General features: G+C 42.9%; 1 long non-coding RNA gene across 1 annotated transcript; it reads right to left on the bottom strand.

The window, feature by feature from the left end:
• Window positions 1-6,230: 6,230 nt before the first annotated feature.
• On the bottom strand, window positions 6,231-11,995 carry LOC118937352. Its single transcript, XR_005034631.1, has 3 exons — window positions 11,922-11,995; window positions 7,718-7,948; window positions 6,231-7,590 (listed from the first exon to the last, which is right to left on the bottom strand). It is a non-coding gene; the product is annotated as an uncharacterized LOC118937352 (long non-coding RNA).
• Between the last annotated feature and the right edge of the window lie 8,327 nt (window positions 11,996-20,322).

Below are 20,322 nucleotides of genomic sequence, written 5' to 3'. Positions count from 1 at the left end.
CAGTTAAGAACAAATTCTTATTTACAATGACGGCCTACCCAGAACCTGCAGCCATGGGAGGATGTTATCATTCTGACCGACAGCTGTAAGGATCGACACTGGATATGAGAAGCGGGTACAGGGAGTGAACACATAGTGATGGAGTCCAGGTGGGTCCAATGAAGCGCAGTTGCGCGTAATGATGGCGACAGGTGTGCGTAATGACAAGCAGTCTGGCACCCTTGAGCACCCATGAGAGGGAAGGCGGGAGCAGGCTTTGTCAACAGCAAACATACCCAACTGGCCCGGTTTATTTAACTGATAATGCCCTCGAAGCCGGTGTTTGAAGGATATATTGGCACAGCTGGAGAACAGTGCCAATATATCCTTCAAACCGGCTGCAAGGGCATTAGCACTTTTATACAATGGTTTACCAACATATTCAAATAATGATTGACATATTTTCATTAAAAACGTTATTTTGAGGAATTTATTCATACTATTTCATCCTTCCAAAAGCTATAATCCTGACACAAATCTAGCGTTGTTACCCAAACCGGCTGGTCATTCGTTCTATTGGTTCAGTTGCTAGAGACATGACCCGGTCGTCCAGTCTTTTTGTTCTGTATCTATGGACGCGACCCAGTCATTCGTTCTAAATGTTCCATCGCCATACTGGCTGGCAGTGTTCTTACCCCTTGCTTGCTAGCTAGCCAACTATGGCTAGCTTACAGTCACATCAAAATGCAGCCAGAATAACAGCAAAGTAGCTGCATTTGTATTTGCTTAAACTGTTTTCTGGTGACATTTATTTTGATACAAACAACAATGAGCTAATGAAGCACGATTTCAACTGGCATAGGAAATGTGCTCCCTCGTCAGGGCACTGTTGTTCATAGGAGCTAGCCAATAACACAGCTAACACAATAACTTCAAATTGAAGCTGGAAAGACTGCAAACTAGCTGCACTTTGTTTCCTTCTACCTTTTTTCAATTGACATTTCCTTGTATATATCCATAAAAATGAACTCAGCTGATTCATGATTTTGACTGGCTTAGAAACGCTGCCTGCCTGTCTGTCTCTCCTGACACTTTCATTACTATGGGACAGCTGGAGTTCAGATTGAAACAATGGTTCAAATGTCGGAGAGACAGACAGCAAGGTTAATACAAATTTCCGCAGTTGTAAGCTAAATGTTAGTCTAAAAGAAATGTGAGATAATGTCTACATGCTTTTTACAGTGGAGATCAAGTTTATCAATTGCTTGGCTGGGCTGATGAGACTGTGCATTGCGCAGTCAGATGGAACAGAGTAAATAGACATTTTAACATCATAGGTTTAGCCGGTGGTAACTTGTGGAATAGACACTGGCTGGAATGCGATTTTAACCAATGAGCCTTCAGGATTAGACCCACCCGTTGTATAAACACCAACATTCACGTCAAAAATGCATTCACCCCTATCTTCAAGAGATAGACCAACCCCCATCGTGTGGTTCCTGCTTTCCTCCATGTACATCTGAAACATCTTGCACTGATACACTATAAACACTCATCTTTGACAGATGTGAGAGGCCTTTTCATCAGTATGCTGCTAGCTATATAACTACCTACCTGTAGCAATAATCAGTCTTCTATTGTAGCTGCAGGTTTTTAATGTCATTGTTATCTAACCCACATAGCCTTAACTGCACAGCTAAACTGCCTGAGACTTGTCTTTGAATAATAATGCATCAATCCAAATCAGCCGTTATGTGACTGTGGCAAATGAGAACAATAATCAGTGAAACTTGATGGATATACTGTATCTGCATGGCTTTAATATAATGATTATTATTGCTATTGGCCAAGTAAGGTGATTGTTCAGATTGTTCAGATCCAGTCTTCATCATCTGCACTGTTCAATAAATACCACCTATTTTTGGGCCTGATCCTCTGACTCCATCTTAACTGTTGCTGGTCCAAGCACATCTAACTATTGTACACCTACCTAATATTGCGCGCTGCCTTTACACATTCTTACTGAGCTCAGCTTTCACTTATTGCTGTTTCGGTATTATAAAAGGAGTGCTATAGAAGCTGATACTCTGGGTAAAGTAGGCTTGCCTATGTGGGAGGGGTGTGAAAATAAAATCTGGGCCTGCCTGATAACAGTCTATCTAAATTATTTGCAGGGACGGATGCTGCCTCACACCTATGGCCTTCATGGCAGCTTGTGCCAATATGAGATTTTGGTTGGACTTTATTTCGGTTAGTTCTATACGACCATACCTTACCTAGGCCAGTGCTTGCTCCATACAGAAGCCCAAATGAATATAAAAAATGCATCTTAGATTCACACAGTACACTGGGTAACAGTACGGTCATGTAACACTATGGGGCAGTAGAGTACCAGTAGAGTACAAGATTCAACATACAGTCCCAAAACAATAATATTACTATATTTATGAGCAGGCTACAAAGCGGAATTGCCTTTAGAAAAGTTAGAGTGAACTGTAATGCAGTCGAAAATGCCTTCAGTAAAATAGTTTAACCTGAGTTAGGATGTAATTAAATGGGCATGATACATTTCCCAAAGGTGATTGTATACAGTGCCTTCAGAAAGTATTCACAAAACCTTTGACTTTTTTCACATCTAGTTGTAACAGCCTGAATCTAAAACCGTTTAAATTGAGATTTTTTTTTTCTCCACTGGCCTACACACAATACCCCATAATGTCAAAGTGGAATTGTGTTTTTCAAAACTTGACTAATTAAGTCAAAATGACAAGCTGAAATGTCTTGAGTCAATAAGTATTCAACCCCTTTGTTATGGTAAGCCTAAATCAGTTCAGGTGTAAATATTTGCTTAACAAGTGACAAAATAAGTTGCATGGACTCACTCTGTATGCAATAAAAGGGTTTAACATGGTTTCTAAAGGACTACCTCATCTCCGTACGCCACACATACATCTGTAAGGTTGAGCAGTGAATTTCAAACACAGATTCAACTATAAAGACCAGGGAGGTTTTCCAATTACTCACAAAGAATGACATCTATTGGTAGATGGGTAAAAAAAAAAGCAGACATTGAATATCTCTTTGAGCATGGTGGTTATTAATTACACTTTGGACCCAGTCACTACAAAGATACAGGTGTCCTTCCTAACTCAGTTGCCGGAGAGGAAGGAAACCACTCGGGGATTTCACCATGAGGTCAATGGTGACTTTAAAACAGTTGCAGAGTTTAATGGCTGTGATAGGAGAAAATGGATCAACAACATTGTAGTTACTCCACAATACTAATGTAATTGACAGAGTGAAAAGAATGAAGCCTGAGGAGGATAAAAATATTCCAAAACATGACTAATATTTGTAACAGCATGCCCACACTAATACTGCAAAAAAATGTAGCAACGCAATTTGCTTTTTGTCCTGAATACAAAGTGTTATGTTTGGGGGAAATCCAATAAAACACATTAGGGAGTACCAGTAATTATTTTATTTTCAATCATAGTGGTGGCTGCATCATGTTATGAGTATGCTTGTCATCGTTTACGGACTGGGAGGTTTTTCAGGATAAAAAATAAACAGAATGGAGCTAAGCACGGTCAACATGCTAGAGGAAAACTTGGTTCAGTCTGCTTTCCAACCAGACACTGGGAGATGAATTCAAACTTTCAGCAGGACAAATACCTAAAACACAAGTTGATTATACACAAAGTTGCTTACCAAGATGACTTTGAAGGTTCCTGAGCGGCCTAGTTACAGTTTTGACTTAAATTGTCTTGAAAATCCATGGCATGGCTTGAAAACCAACTAGACAGAGTTTTAAGATTTTTTTAAAAAGAATAATGTGTATATATTGTAACAATGCAGGTGTGCAAAGATCTTAGAGACTTACCCAGAAAGACTCACAGATGTAATCACTGCCAAAGGTGATTCTAACTTGACGCAGGGGTGTGAATACTTAGGTAAATGTGATATCTGTATTTCATTTTCAATCAATTTTCAAACATTTCCAAAAACATGTTTTCACTTTGTCATTATGGGGTATTGCGTGTAGATGGGTGAAAAAAATTATATCAGTTTTTTATTCAGGCTGTAACTAAATGTTGAATAAATCAAGGGGTATGAATACTTTCTGAAGGTATGGCATGTAAGAGTGGTTGAGTGAGTGGGAGTAGGAGTAGGTGCATAGAGTCTCTTGAAAAGCAGCTGTGAAAAGTCAGTGAACTTGGTTATCAATCAAGTCATGTCAGATCAGTGATTATTTCTTTATATATAGCCTATGACATTTCATCATCATGAATCTAATTAGGCCAATACTTATACAGACCAAAATTATAAACACATCATGCAATAATTTGAAAGATTTTACTGAGTTAAAGTTCATATAACGAAATCAGTCGATTTAAATAATATAAATTAGACCCTAATCTATTGATTTCACATGACTGGGCACCGGCACAGCCATGGGTGGGCCTGGGAGGGCATTGGTTCACCCAGTGGGGAGCCAGGCCCAGCCAATCAAAATTAGTTTTCCCCCGAGAAAAGGACTTTATTACAGACAGAAATACTCCTCAATTTCATCAGCTGTCCCGGTGACTGGTCTCAGATGATCCCGCAGGTGAAGAAGATAGATGTGGAGGTTCTGGCCTGGCTTTGTTACACGTGGTCTGTGGTTGTGAGGCCAGTTGGACATACAGCCAAAATCTCTAAAACAACATTGGTAGAGAAATCAACATTACATGATCTGCCAACAGCTCTGGGGGAGATTCCTGCAGTCAGCATGCTTATTGCGCTCTCCCTCAAAACTTGAGTCATCTGTGGCATTGTGTTGTGTGACTGTGCCTTTTAGAGTGGCCTTGTATTGTCCCCAGCACAAGGTGCAGCTGTGTAATGATCATGCTGTTTAATCATCGTCTTGATATGGCACACGTGGATGGATTATCTTGGCAAAGGATAAATGCTCACTAACAGGGATGTAAACAAATTTGTGCACAACATTTGAGATAAATAAGGTTTTTGTGCATATGGAACATTACTGGGATCTTTTATTTCAGCTCATGAAACATGGAACCTCACATGTTGCTTTAAAAAATGTCAGTATATATATAGATCAATGATTATTTAGAAAAAGGGAGAATCACCCCATGAATACATTCAAACAGGCAGGAGTGATCCTCTTGAGTTGCCTCTCCTTCCACAGACACATTTGTGTAAGATCCCTGTTTCATTCCTCCCGCCGTGGTTGGATAGGCCTATAATTTACTTGCCCAATAGACTGCTATTAGCCTACAGGTTGGGGTTTTCAATCGAGTCGGCTGCTAAAGGTACTGCAAAATAGCGTTGTTGTAGCAAATTTGGGGAGCAGCTTGACATGGGAGACATACACACGCATAGTCCCTGGTGTCCAGGATCCCAAGATAGCCTATGATAGTTGTCATAGAGGGGATATACTACTCTCAGTAAAGCACTATGGATAAAGTCATGAATTAATAGTTGTCATTATTTACAGATTTTTTTGGTTCTGAACATCCACATGCAGTAAGATTCTCTAACCTAATGTATGGCAGCTTTGCCGTGTCTAATCAGTTACTACATTACACTCCTTGCCGCTCCTGTCATTTGTCAAAGACAGGAGTGTCAATGAGCGGATTGTTAGCTAAAAGACTGGTACCCAGTGCAAGGTGTTTGCCTACGCTACGCAGCAAAACATTGTAATGACCTCGGCGGGCAGACTGACAGGGAATCAACCCCAGGTCTCTTCGGAGTCAGTGAGAGTGCCAGGATAGTTTTTGTGTTTTCTCATAACGTACCATGGCCGTTGGAAGAGTGTATGCCTGTAGTCGAAGTTGCCAGGGGGAAACTGTGTGTGTGTGTGTACTGAAACCTGTTTGAACAAGTTATTAGATCATTAGATTGATAAGCGTGCATGCGTGCCCAGTGACGCCTGTTTGAACGAGTGTATTAGATCATTAGATTGGTGGCTGTTTGTTTTGCACCTACTTTTTACCTCCAACACACACACACACACACACACACACACACACGTCTCCACCTTCAGAAAGTATACACACCCCTTGACTTTTTCCACATTTTGTTGTGTTACAGCCTGAATTTAAAATGGATTAAATCGAGATGTTGTGTCACTGGCCTCCACACAATTCCCCCTTAATGTCAAAGTGAAATTACATTTTTTTTTATTACAAATTAATAAAAAATTAAAAGCTGAAGTGTCTTGAGTTAATAAGTATTCAACCCACGTTACGGCAAGCCTAAATCAAATGTACTTCAACTTTATTCTCAAAATATATATTTTTAAAGTACAATCCATGTGAAAAAAAAGTACTACCACCCATCACTCTTTATTTATTTGTTCTCTTCACTTGGCCCTAATACTTTCCACAGAAAAGTAGCTCTTTGGACCTAATGCCAAGACATTTAGGAGTTGACCCATTTTCCGTACCCCACCCTACCATGAGATTTCCATGTCATCATCACGGGAAAACATAAAAGGTTGTGTTTGATATCATTTAAAAGCTTACAAACAGGGGTTGTCAAACTATTATATCATTTAACATCAATTATCAAACAATTCATAAACTTCTATTGTAATATAGATGTTTGCATATGTTGTAGTGTAGGCCGTATTTTGCATAATGGAGGTGTTTGAGTTGTGCCCGCCATCGGTTGAGACACAACCAACACAGCATGCTCTTAAATGCAGAGTGGGTGTCATTTCAGTCAGACATAAGGACTGAGGAGTTTTTCAGGATATTTTCAGTGGGTCTGTGACAAAGGAAGGTTGGGCTGTAGCAATGGTGAGGTGTGAGTGTCAGGATAATTACATGCCATGTCTCAGGCTGAACACATTGACAGTCAAAACGCTAGTCTCCGAGTGTTTTTAACACCCCATGGTTCCCCTTATCAAACAGTCAGTGGAGAAACCAACTTTTGAGTGTTAAGAGATAAAACACCGGTAATCGTATGAATATTGTCCGTTTCTATTTTGAAAGCAATCGTGAAATGACAAATAGTTGACAAATAGATTATCCACTTCTCAAATACGGCCAAATGATGGCAACGAGAGGTGTATTCTAAGGTGAGTGTGGCTTGAGCCTTGCTTCTCTAATGCTGACGTGTTTCCCCCCTCCAGTTCCAGGGGATGGTGTGGCTGCCCCTAACACTACTGAAATGGACCCTGGGACAGAGCCCTCTCAACTGTCTCAAAGCGCAACGGACTCTGAGGACCCCTCAATGACATTCTTCACTACTGAGTACGGTGGGTTGGGAAATGTTACATTCCCAGCAAGAAAACCAAAAAATGGCACTCAGACAGAAGAGGAAACTAACAAAGTCAATAACAACCAAACGGAACAGGTGGGGTTTTAATACAACACATAAAGTAACCTGCTGCTTCATCTCCTGACACTGGCCAGTTAGTGAAGCTGACCAGCTTGTTGGCACACAGAACCCCTACACTGGCGACCTGGAACCTGTCAGTCATAATCACGACTCGCCTGTGAAGCATTTTGTCCTGTGAGGTGACGAGGGTCTTGATGTCACCTGGTCAGCGAAATCCCCTCATATCTGTTGGCCATTGTGGCCTTCATCATGGGCCCTTCTCTGGTGATAAAAGGCTTATTTTACAACACCCTCTCACTCACAGTCGCTCTCCCTCTCTTATTGACGTACTACTTTCTCTTAATTCTCTCAAGGTAAGTCTTTCTTATTGCAGCTTAAATAAACATACCTGTTTTTTTACTTCTTTAAGTACTGTCTGTGTTGAGAACAAGGAGCAGTGGGCTTCTGCTATGGTGATGGTGGACCTCTGGAGACAGGCGGACAGATTGCTCAGGTGTGTTAGTGTGTCATGCACGAAGCCAAAGAAGCGGATAAGAACAGCCTCCATCGCAGTACTGTAGTATTTCCTGGCCTTTACCGGCTGGACACCTCAGACATTTTGGGCATCAGCAGATTGAATCTGAAATACATAAAGAACAAAGACATACAAATAGACAATTAATTGCTGTCCAAAAAAAAACTATATTAGATGTGACACATGTTATCAGTGCATAAAACATTGAAACATGTTACCAATTGTAACCGTGTTTGTTGTTATTTACTGGACATTATATATTGATGATGACTTTGAGTACTTAGCATAGTAATCTAGCGCCACTACCTGTACCAGGTGCTGGACACACCCCTGGTAACCTCGCAGGAAGTGAGCCAGTGGACGCAATAGGTGTAACGGATTTCCTCCTCTTCTTCTTCCGAAGAGGAGAGGCGAGAAGGATCGGAGGACCAATATGCAGCGTGGTTATTGTTAAGCATCTTTAATAAAGACGAAAACGTAAACACTATACAAATACAAAATAAGAAAACGTGGCAAAACCGAAACAGTCCTAACTGGTGCAGAGAACACAGAGACAGGAAACAATCACCCACAAAATACCCAAAGAATATGGCTGCCTAAATATGGTTCCCAATCAGAGGCAACGATAAACACCTGCCTCTGATTGAGAACCACTCCAAGCAACCATAGACTTACCTAGAACACTAAACTGAACACAACCCCATTAATCTACAAAAAACCCTAGATAAGACAAAACACATAAATCACCCATGTCACACCCTGGCCTAACCAAAATAATAAAGAAAACACAGAATACTAAGGCCAGGGCGTGACAATAGGTGTCCTACCAATTCTGGTGTTTACCAGTGGTGTGTGTTCAAGAGCCTGGGGGCTGTTTACCAGGTTTTCCCTGTTCAGTGGGCTGGTGTGGTGGAAGGTGTAGAGCCTACTGAGGAGGTCTTCTACTTTCTGAAACACCACGTTGGACCGCATGGCATCAGAAAAGGTCAGTTCAAGGCGGTGTGCCATACGGTGGATGCCGATGATGTTAGGCCTGTCCCCCTTCAGCCAGCTGACCACACCATTCTTGGCTCTGGTCATCACAGCAGCTCCATCTGTTCCCAGAGCGACCAACTTGCACCCCCACTCATCACACACCCACTCCACGATGGCACTGATGGAGTTGCTTATATGTGCCGCGTCTGCCTTCTCCACCGACTTGCTGCCAACAAACTTCGACTCGATCTTGCCCTTGAGACAGAATCTGACAAACTAACTCCTCCTCTTTCACAAAACTGTCTGTGGAGCCATCTGACATGGAGAGAAATTTGATGAGTTTTAAAAAAAATGTCTTTGACGTTGTTTCTCTCCACCTCTGCAATATGGTGCATAAACTCTTTAGCCTGCTTCTCAATTCTATATGTTGAGCCCACAGCGAGTCCTTTTTTTTTCTCATTCAAACTGCAAAAAATCAAACATCAAACATCAAATTAATTCAATAATAATTAAATATACAATCATGTTATCCAATATAGCTGGAAGTTGATTGTGCTAAATTAGCCTTCTACCCTTAGTTTACTTAAGGATCAACACTATAAGGCTGTTAAAGTCAATTGTGTCCCAATGCTTTAAAATGAACAGCATCTGGAGACAAACATTAAAATATAATGTTACAGAGCCATAGGAAAGCATGGAGATCCATGTCAGCATCAGTAGGCCTATCATTTTATGATATTTATATTTTTATGATATTTATACACTTTGAGGTGAACCAAAGCTTATCAAGAGCTGGGAAATAACCTACAATACTGGACCACGTCTGCAAAATAGACTTGAAAAAAATAGCTACAAAAGTACTAGTCTAGCTACAAGAGTAACAACATTTTCACTTACTCACACATCCACTCGAAGTCAGAAAGTGGTCTCGCCTTCTTGCCAATGGCATGTACAGTCCTAAACAGTATCTTCATCTTCGTGCTGGTCTGCTCTGATGTTTCCATTAGTGCTCAGAGGGTGTCAAGAGGAGAGGCCAGGACACAGAGACACGCAGGCAATGTGACACTTGTTGTGTTCACGGTCACAAATGTTCTCCAACTTCATCATTTTAATCCCGATGACAAATTAGTTGTTTCTGCTTTTATCTTTAGCATACTGGCGACACACAGAACAACTCATCACCACAGCCTCCGTATCATACTGTCGCCAGCCACTTCAAACTCCTTTATCTCCAAACCTCCAAAAATTCTCACAAAACGTTCTTTTTTGATGTGATTCGTCCTTTTCGTGTGTGGGTTTTTGTTTCAAAGGTTGGCTTACTCCAGATAAATGTCTCCACATAACAGCTATTTAATGAACAGTAGCTAGCAGCAGACCCGTGGCAAGTGAGCGATGTCGAGTAGCTGATGTCCCGTATGGTAAACAGTGCCATGAAACTAGGAGCACTAGAGACGGTCTGTGGCTGGCAAACATGAGTAATTTCCTCCGAGCCATCATGCCAGATATTTTATTACATTACTATTTTGGTACAAACATTTACCTGCCAGTGTGGCGGATAGCCTTCTGAGATTTACTCGACAAACAGAAAATATAACCGCATTTTGTGCTCGGCGGGTGTTCATTTCGGACCCTGCCAGTAGGCTAGGCCTCACTCCAACGACAACGGAACTAGAAATAAGATCAGACTCGAGTTCCACATTATTATACAATGGAACTTCCATGCAACCCATCTCCACGCCTTGTACTAACACACTGTAGCCACTTTCTGAGGTGTCAGACAAAGGCAAAACACCCTCCAGACCACCGATCAAAAAGACAAGCTTGTTCCCCTGCGAACGCAACATGGCCTTGTGATTCTGTCTTTCGTAATTTACGGAACTGTAGTCTATATGCCTCTGGGACCAACTCGTAAGCCCGAAGGATAGCAACTTTAACAGTATCAAAATCTGAACTCTGGTCAAGAGATAAAGCGATGTACACTTTTTGAACTTTTCCCACAAGACCACCTTGGAGGAGCAGTGACCAAATATCACGTGGCCATTTTAGGGATGTGGAAATCCTCTCAAACAAAGTCAAATATACATCCACCTCCTTTTTGTTGAAAGGCGGTACTTGTTCCGACACACGATCAAACTCTGTTGGGGTGCAGGATGGCCTGACTGGATTCAGAGTGCTTCCAGACCTATCTCTCCCCAATTTCGTGGTATCCAATTGGTAGTTACAGTCTTGTCTCATCGCTGCAACTCCCGTACGGACTGGGGAGAGGCGAAGGTCGAGAGCCGTGAGTCTTCCGAAACAAGACCCAACCAAGCCGCACTGCTTCTTGACACAAATGCCCGCTTAAACCGGAAGCCAGCCTTGTCTTTCACTGTGCTCATACTCCAGTTTGTGTTGCTCCAACTTTGCATTTAGTTATATCTCCCTCAGTTGCACGTCTATGGGACTTACCCCCCACTACCCATGGTACCCATCTCATCAACCTCCCTCTCCGGAAGGATTTCCTCCTCCACCAAAGCGGTACCGATCAACTCTATGACTACAGCTTTTGGATCACCAGATGCCACTTTGTCATAACGCTTTGCAATGGTGAGCAGATTCACCTTTGTACATTTATCTAGCAACTCCCATGTAGGGTTTTCCACAAAAAATTCTGACTTAAAATCTATGGCTTCATTGTCTTAGTCTTTGCAACGTTCAAAACAATTCTCACAATCGTATAACCCTTTTGGGTGGATGTCAGTGACAAACTACCACAAGTGTATTTTAACAACTCATATCTGGGAACGGCGGAGGTTCGGCGGAGGTTCAGAGAAGGTTCAGACTACCCTACTCATGGGAAACAACATCCTGGACAAGCCCCCATTTTGTTATGTTCCCCAGAAAGAAAATCAAAAATGTCGCTCAAAAAGAAGCGGGAACTATCAAAGTCACTGACCAATAACCAAAAAGAAACAGGTGGGGTTTTAGGAGGGGTTCTGAAAGATACTCATGGGGGTGTCCACTTAAAGTTGACTAGAAAAAACAAGTGGAACCTGAAAGGCACCCACTATGAGCGCCCACTAAATTTGGCCAAGAAGAAACCAAACAAACGAAAAACCCTCACCAAGCTTAAAGATAGGAAGCAAATCAAAAAAGTGGCACAAAACAAAATCATACAAAGGAAGGTTTTGACCCTCCACATCTCTCAAGACAACTGGAGTACTGGGCCAGACACTGTTAAATAGCACCTGGACCAGCGCAGTCGAATCACCTTCCCACTAACGAGATGGAAAACCAGCACAGGTGAAACACAAACTGACTGACGAGGTGACACCAATCGGTGCGCCCTACGTGCTGAAGTGCTATACGTCTTGAAGTCCAACCTCAAAAAATACATGTAAAAAACAAAGCCTTACGGAAGGGTGTGGAAGGAAAACGATAACTGCCTTTATAAACCTGTCGAGACCATTTCACGTGAAATAAAATCTTGAAAGTCAGATGTAACATTTATGGGTTTGCATTGAGCATACCTTCAAATAAAAACAAAAGCAAAACAAAGAGCAAAACACACCTCTCTGCCCAGATTGACTGTGGGGCCTTCTACTCTGTCACTTAACCACCATAGGGTGGCGCTAGTGAAGAGAATCCCAGAGTTCGAAAGACCTTTACATGAGGGTCCAGAAGCTTGCTTAGAGTTCAAAAATGTTTGTTGAGTCTGAACTGTTTTCTGAGAGTTTGTCCATATGTGTGTGTGTTGTATAGAGTTTGGCTGGAAAGTGACCGTGCTGGTGCTGGGGACTGTCATACTCATCCTCAACATCCACCACAACAGGTGAGAACCTGCACACTGCTGTCTGCTCCCCTGTACCACTACTGGTCCACTAACAAGGGGACTAATGGAAATGTAGCTTGTCAGTAACACTATCCATAAACAGTATTAGGCCTACTACATTCTGAATTCCATTCAGAATTGTCTAAGTTCCCCCTGAACGTGAATTATGCTCCAAAGATTGTTGATGACCCTGTAGTCAGTTTTTTATCAAACTACTTTTTAAAACTGCTATACCCACAACTGTCCACACTCACTTACAAATTTACAAATGAGAACTAGATGGTAATTTTCCATGAAGAAAACTCGGTGTGACTTGTGTCTGTGTGTAACTACAAATACATGGTTTCCATCTCACAGGAAGAAGAAGGTTGTGTGTGTGCTGACGTTTTACACTCCTACGGGTAATTGAGTCAGCCGGGGTCCCCTTTACCTAGCGAGAGAGCCCCGCTAACGCAGCATCCCATGCAGCCAGCCCACTCTCAATCCCTACATTGCGGAGAGATCCGCGATCGAGTGGAAGGACGGAACCCTCACCCCGTTGTTCGACCACAACTGTTACCTGGCTGACAGAAGGACAACGGTGTCCGTGTGTGTGTGTCTTTGTGCCTGTGTGAAAGGAAAGAGAATCAAATGGAATCTGAGAATCTATTGTAAAATCTGAGAGGTACACATTGAGCACACACATTTCATTGCATTGCATTTCAATAATCGGTTCCACAAGAAGTTTATTGATGTGAGTCGGCATGGTGGTTATGTTACATTTTCAACACACGCACCTCATGGAATGTCTGGAAAGCACTGAGTTCCCTCAGAAGTATCTGGCCAAACTGAGATGAAAGGTGGCAAAGAAGTCCTGCTAGAAGATATAGCTGGGCCTGGTTGAAGTATCGTTACGTTATAGTACAAACCCCAGATGAACTGGACAAACAGCCTTTCCCTCTAACTGATACATTTTTCATATACAGTGCATTCGCAAAAGTATTCAGACCTCTTCACTTTTTACACATGTTGTTACGTTATAGCCTTGTTAAATAAATGGTGGCAGCATCATGCTGTGGGGATGTTTTTCAGCGGCAGGGACTGGGAGACTAGTCAGGATCGAGGGAAAGATTAACAAAGCAAAGTCTGGAGAGATCCTGCTTCGGAGTGCTCAGGACCTCAGACATCCAAGACAACGCAGGAGTGGCTTCGGGACAAGTCTCTGAATGTCCTTGAGTGGCCAAACCAGAGCCCGGACTTGACCCCGATCTAACATCTCTGGAGAGACCTGAAAATAGCTGTGCAGCGACGCTCCCCATCCATCCTGACAGAGCTTGAGAGGCTCTGCAGAGAAGAATGGTAGAAACTCCGCAATTACAGGTGTGCCAAACTTGTAGTGTCATACCCAAGAAGACGTGAGGCTGTAATTGCTGTCAAAGGTGCTTCAACATATTACTAAGTAAAGTGTCTGAGTACGTATGTAAATGTAATATTTCTGTTTGTACATTTGCAAACATTTCTAACAGCCTGTTTTTGCTCTGTCATTATAGCAAGAGGGTCTGAATACTTTCCGCTGCACCGTACATGACATCGCTACAGTAACAGGTCCATAGCAACAATTCGGACAATTAAAAAAAGTGGAGCTTCTGAAGCTTGGAATTCTGCTCCCGCATAGAATGTTCTGTATTGTTTCCCTGACAACAATAAATGTTGCTGATTGAAGTTTTAGGCCTTTAGGCTATCTATTTCATAATATCATTTCCAAAATTCGAGAAACATGCCACCCACTGAAGATTTGGAGATGAAAATGGATCCATTATTCGTTATTTTGTCTTTGCTTTCCCAATCTCAGTCTTTTTTTATTTCTCGACTGCATTACCTTCAAGCGTCCAACAATGTGCAGTTAAGGAACGTGCATTCTTTAATACAAAGAGAACACAACTTTTTTGACTTATCTATTTTTTACTTTACTTTTTCTTAAAACTGCATTGTTGGTTGAGGGCATATACAGTAAGTAAGCGTTACACTGTAAGGTCTCCCGTTGTATTCGGTGCACGTGACAAATAACATTTGATTGGATTTCACACCTACAAGCTGAATTAGAGGAGGAAGATGCTTTACATAAATATGACTGCATTAACCTGTGGTCTGACGTCGGAAAGATCATTTGAATACCTCGCATCCCAGTTTCGCCCCCTACATTGAAAAACAGAACACCAGATGGAGAAATGCCATTGGCTATTAGAAGCACATAGCCGTTGTGTTGTGGTGGCTCACAACTACTTGCGAATATCGGACCTTGGCAACTCTCGTTGGCATTGGCATATCAGCATCAGGTGGTCTAGCGCACAAAGTCTGTAGGGTGGTAAATTATATAATGTACAAAACATACATCAATGGCCTCCCAAGTAGTGCAGAGGTTTAAGGCACTGCATCCCAGTATTGCGGCCATGCCCGGAAGTCCCATAAGGGCTGCGCACAATTGGCCCAGCATCGTCCGATTTAGGGGAGGGTTTGGCCGGGGGGCGTCTTTACTTGGCCCATTGTGCTCTAGCTGCTCCTTGTGGCGGGCCGGGCACCTGCAAGCTGACTCCGGTCGTCAGTGCAACGGTGTTTCCTTCTGACAGGTTAAGTGAGCGGGTCATTTTTCGGGAGGGCAGATGACTCGACCTTCATCTATCCTGAGCCCGTTTGGGAGTTGCAGCGATGAGACAAGATCGTAATCACGAAACTGGGTAGAAAAAGGGGATAAATAAAAAATACTAAATAAACATAGATCAAATTGCCAACGGGTATTCAACTTGATAGAACCATAGTAGGGTTCCAGAGAAGAGGCTTTCCTATGTGTGCCGGTACTATAGATGGCAAACACATACCAATTATTGCCCCTAAAGAAAATCAGGTTATTACAACAAAAAAAGGATGGCACTCAATTGTACTCACACATATTGGTAAACAACTACTATTCACTACTATTCACTCAATACACAATATTATTACTGGTTATGTTAACAACCATATCAATCACACTCATTCATATTGAGTCCCATTGGCAAAATGTCAATACTCATATAACAAACTGCTACATATTGAAAGATTAATATATATGTTCAAATATTTTGCAAAGGTAGCCTATGTTACAGTGATACAACTGTAATTGTATACAATATATACAATTCACAGATACCTATGTTGGATGGCCTGGCAAGACCCACGATGCAACAGTACTTCTTAACTCTGACTTGTACATTTTGGCAGAGGAACATCGCCACAGTTATCTTTTCCCACAGGAGGTAGGGGATTATTACTGGGCTTTGTGCTTACTGTATAAGTTTGAAGTTTTAATGTCACGTGCACAAGTACAATGCCACGTGCACAAGTAGTAGCTTAGTTAGACTGCTGGTCTCTGATCCCACGTATCATCTTATGCCTTTGTGCCCTTGAGCAAGACATTTAACCCCTCATATCTACAGGTGTTGGGAAAGGCAGAAGACAAATTCCCGTTCCAACCAATGGACAATATAGGATGCATTTTAGGCGGGTTAAATGGGGGAGGACTGGTAGCCTACCTGAAAATAACTAGTCACTAAGCAAAATTCATGGAGTAGCCAGCTTGTTTATTACATCTTTTGTTTTGTTTCATGTATTACTTATTTAAATCACAGATTGTTGGTGGGACTGAGGTCCCCATGGTCATCACTGGCGATCCAGCTTGCCCACTGAAGAGGTGGCTTACCAAAGGATTCCCATCTAACGAATCGGAGAAGCACTTCAAACCACGTGTGTTTGTAGAAAATGATTTTGGTTAGCTCAAAGGCAGGTGGCGACGCGTCATAAAGCAGGTAGATGTGAATGTTGCGCTGGTCTCTGAAATTGTTCAGGCATGTTGTGTCCTCCAAAACATTTGTGAGATCCATGGGGCGGACACCTTCATCCCTGGGATGAGGAACGCAGGCGAATCGAATGATAGGAGGGACTTGAGCAACCACCAGTTTATAACGCACCTGACAACGCAACATCATCTGCAGCAAATGTTAGAAAAGGCCTAATGGCATTGATGTCTCTGTGAGTCTGTGGTCAGTCACATAACAAGAGATGCCAGTAAACACAGATCCTGAACATGCTCAACACACCATGCTCAGCCTGCACACACACTGTAATACTTTCATTTTACTCCTTTTTATTTTAAATTAACTGTCTTGTGTCTTGAGAACTACTCCAGGATAAAATATTCACATTGTCTCGTTTCATTCAGATCGTTTTATTAAAATCTAGAAATATCTTGTAACATTAAACATTAAAAACAAACAATTAGAAGAGTAGAAGTGTCACGCCCTGACCTTAGAGATCCTATTTATTCTCTATGTTTGGTTAGGTCAGGGTGTGACTGGGAAATTCTATGTTTTCTGTTTCTTTGTTTTTGGCCGAGTGTGGTTCCTAATCAGAGGCAGCTGTCTATCGTTGTCTCTGATTGGGAATCATAATTAGGCAGCCTGTTTTCCAGGTTGTGTGATCTTGTTTTCTGTTTAGTTGCTGTTGCCTTACAGAACGGCATGCGTTTTTTTTTGTCTTTGTTATTTTGTTTGGTGTCATCAATAAAAATACGATGTACGCCAACCACGTTGGGCCTTGGTCTCCTTCTACCAATGAGAGCCGTTACAAGAAGATTGATTACTTACGTTGTAGCTATAAATTGAAGCTACTCGTACATCTCATGTTTTATTGTTATTTTCAGATAGTTTAAACCTCCTGTGGTCCTGGGGGTCAGCGTGACCCAACCACTGAGCCAGCCAGCCAACCAGCCAGCACTAGCAAGGTGTGAGTGTTATTGTGTGTACCGTGTTCGGTGGCTCCCCGCGCTGTGGTCCTGGGGGTCAGCGTGACCCATCCGCTGAGCCAGCCAGCCAGCCAGCCAGCACTAGCAAGGTGTGTGTGTTATTGTGTGTACCGTGTGCGGTGGCTCCCCCCGCTGCGCCGTGGTCCTGGTGGTCAGAGTGACCCATCTGCTCAGCCAGCCAGCCAGCACTAGCAAGGTGTGTGTGTTATTGTGTGTACTGTGTGAATTGGGGACTCCCCCGCTGTGCTCGACCCAGCCAGGGCTACACACGTCCAGACATGCCCTGCTGTGTGTGTGTGTGTGTGTGTGTGTGTGTGCCAGAGGACAGCCCAGTGGTGCATGGGTGAACTGCACACACGACTACACACGCGACAGGGGCGCGACAGGGGCCTCATCTATTCACGTCGTCTCCAGCGTAAGCTGGCCATAGAGAGGATACTAATATTGTCATCAGAACACAAAGTCATCATTACCCCCCCCCCCCGTGCCGCGTGCTCTCCCCCGCCGCTGCTCAGTGGACCCAATCGGTGGACCCGAGCCACCATGGCCGTGCGTTTCACCGCAGCGCAGGTCCTAGAACAGATCTTCTCCGGCGTCGACCAAGAAGACTACTCCGATTCCGAGGGGGAAGAGGTTTCGGAAGACGAAGATGCGGAGGAATGCAACCCCAAGAGCGAGGCCGACCAGGCGCCTTCGCGCTCTTCGGAGAAAGACCCGGAGGAAGCCCCCGAGGACGAATACAAGGACGACCGCGAGAACGAACGCGATGAAGCCCCAGAGGATGAACGCGAGGACGAATGTTAGGAAGAGATGGCCTCGGCTTGAGCCCAAAGGGAGACGACGCCGCTGCTGTCGAAAAACGGCAAAATCAAATGGTCCCCAGTGGCCTACGGCCGCCGCCGCCGCAGGGCCAGTGCGATCGGCCACGCCGGGCCGGACGAGACTCTGGGTCCCACGGCCTATGCCGTGTCTCGCACCCGCGACATCGTGTCCACCTTCCACCAGTTTGTGGACATGACGAATCTGCACGGGGCAAGAAAATACGGCGACATGGATAACATACAGATGGCGGGTTTATGCTGCATTGAAAGATAGAACAGCCGCCTCCGTTAAGACAAAGTGTGGCGGTGTGCGTATATTTGTAGACAACAGCTGGTGAACAAAATGTAATATTAACCTGTAGTGACACCCCATCCCGTGAACGGGACCGTTGTCATCATCTGACACTAATTAGCATAACGTAACGGACATAAATCTTCCTAGAAAATATTCCTATTCATGAAAATCACAAGTGAAATACAGTGCCTTGCGAAAGTATTCGGCCCCCTTGAACTTTGCGACCTTTTGCCACATTTCAGGCTTCAAACATAAAGATATAAAACTGTATTTTTTTGTGAAGAATCAACACCAAGTGGGACACAATCATGAAGTGGAACGACATTTATTGGATATTTCAAACTTTTTTAACAAATCAAAAACTGAAAAATTGGGCGTGCAAAAATATTCAGCCCCCTTAAGTTAATACTTTGTTGCGCCACCTTTTGCTGCGATTACAGCTGTAAGTCGCTTGGGGTATGTCTCTATCAGTTTTGCACATCGAGAGACTGAACATTTTTCCCATTCCTCCTTGCAAAACAGCTTGAGCTCAGTGAGGTTGGATGGAGAGCATTTGTGAACAGCAGTTTTCAGTTCTTTCCTCAGATTCTCGATTAGATTCAGGTCTGGACTTTGACTTGGCCATTCTAACACCTGGATATGTTTATTTTTGAACCATTCCATTGTAGATTTTGCTTTATGTTTTGGATCATTGTCTTGTTGGAAGACAAATCTCCGTCCCAGTCTCAGGTCTTTTGCAGACTCCATCAGGTTTTCTTCCAGAATGGTCCTGTATTTGGCTCCATCCATCTTCCCATCAATTTTAACCATCTTCCCTGTCCCTGCTGAAGAAAAGCAGGCCCAAACCATGATGCTGCCACCACCATGTTTGACAGTGGGGATGGTGTGTTCAGGGTGATGAGCTGTGTTGTTTTTACGCCAAACATAACGTTTTGCATTGTTGCCAAAAAGTTCAATTTTGGTTTCATCTGACCAGAGCACCTTCTTCCACATGTTTGGTGTGTCTCCCAGGTGGCTTGTGGCAAACTTTAAACAACACTTTTTATGGATATCTTTAAGAAATGGCTTTCTTCTTGCCACTCTTCCATAAAGGCCAGATTTGTGCAATATACGACTGATTGTTGTCCTATGGACAGAGTCTCCCACCTCAGCTGTAGATCTCTGCAGTTCATCCAGAGTGATCATGGGCCTCTTGGCTGCATCTCTGATCAGTCTTCTCCTTGTATGAGCTGAAAGTGTAGAGGGACGGCCAGGTCTTGGTAGATTTGCAGTGGTCTGATACTCCTTCCATTTCAATATTATCACTTGCACAGTGCTCCTTGGGATGTTTAAAGCTTGGGAAATCTTTTTGTATCCAAATCCGGCTTTAAACTTCTTCACAACAGTATCTCGGACCTGCCTGGTGTGTTCCTTGTTCTTCATGATGCTCTCTGCGCTTTTAACGGACCTCTGAGACTATCACAGTGCAGGTGCATTTATACGGAGACTTGATTACACACAGGTGGATTGTATTTATCATCATTAGTCATTTAGGTCAACATTGGATCATTCAGAGATCCTCACTGAACTTCTGGAGAGAGTTTGCTGCACTGAAAGTAAAGGGGCTGAATAATTTTACACGCCCAATTTTTCAGTTTTTGATTTGTTAAAAAAGTTTGAAATATCCAATAAATGTTGTTCCACTTCATGATTGTGTCCCACTTGTTGTTGATTCTTCACAAAAAAATACAGTTTTATATCTTTATGTTTGAAGCCTGAAAT

This window comes from Oncorhynchus mykiss, chromosome 11, assembly GCF_013265735.2.
Source record: "Oncorhynchus mykiss isolate Arlee chromosome 11, USDA_OmykA_1.1, whole genome shotgun sequence".
In the NCBI taxonomy this organism is placed as follows: Eukaryota; Metazoa; Chordata; class Actinopteri; order Salmoniformes; family Salmonidae; genus Oncorhynchus; species Oncorhynchus mykiss.
This window is presented reverse-complemented; position numbering and strand designations above follow the sequence as displayed.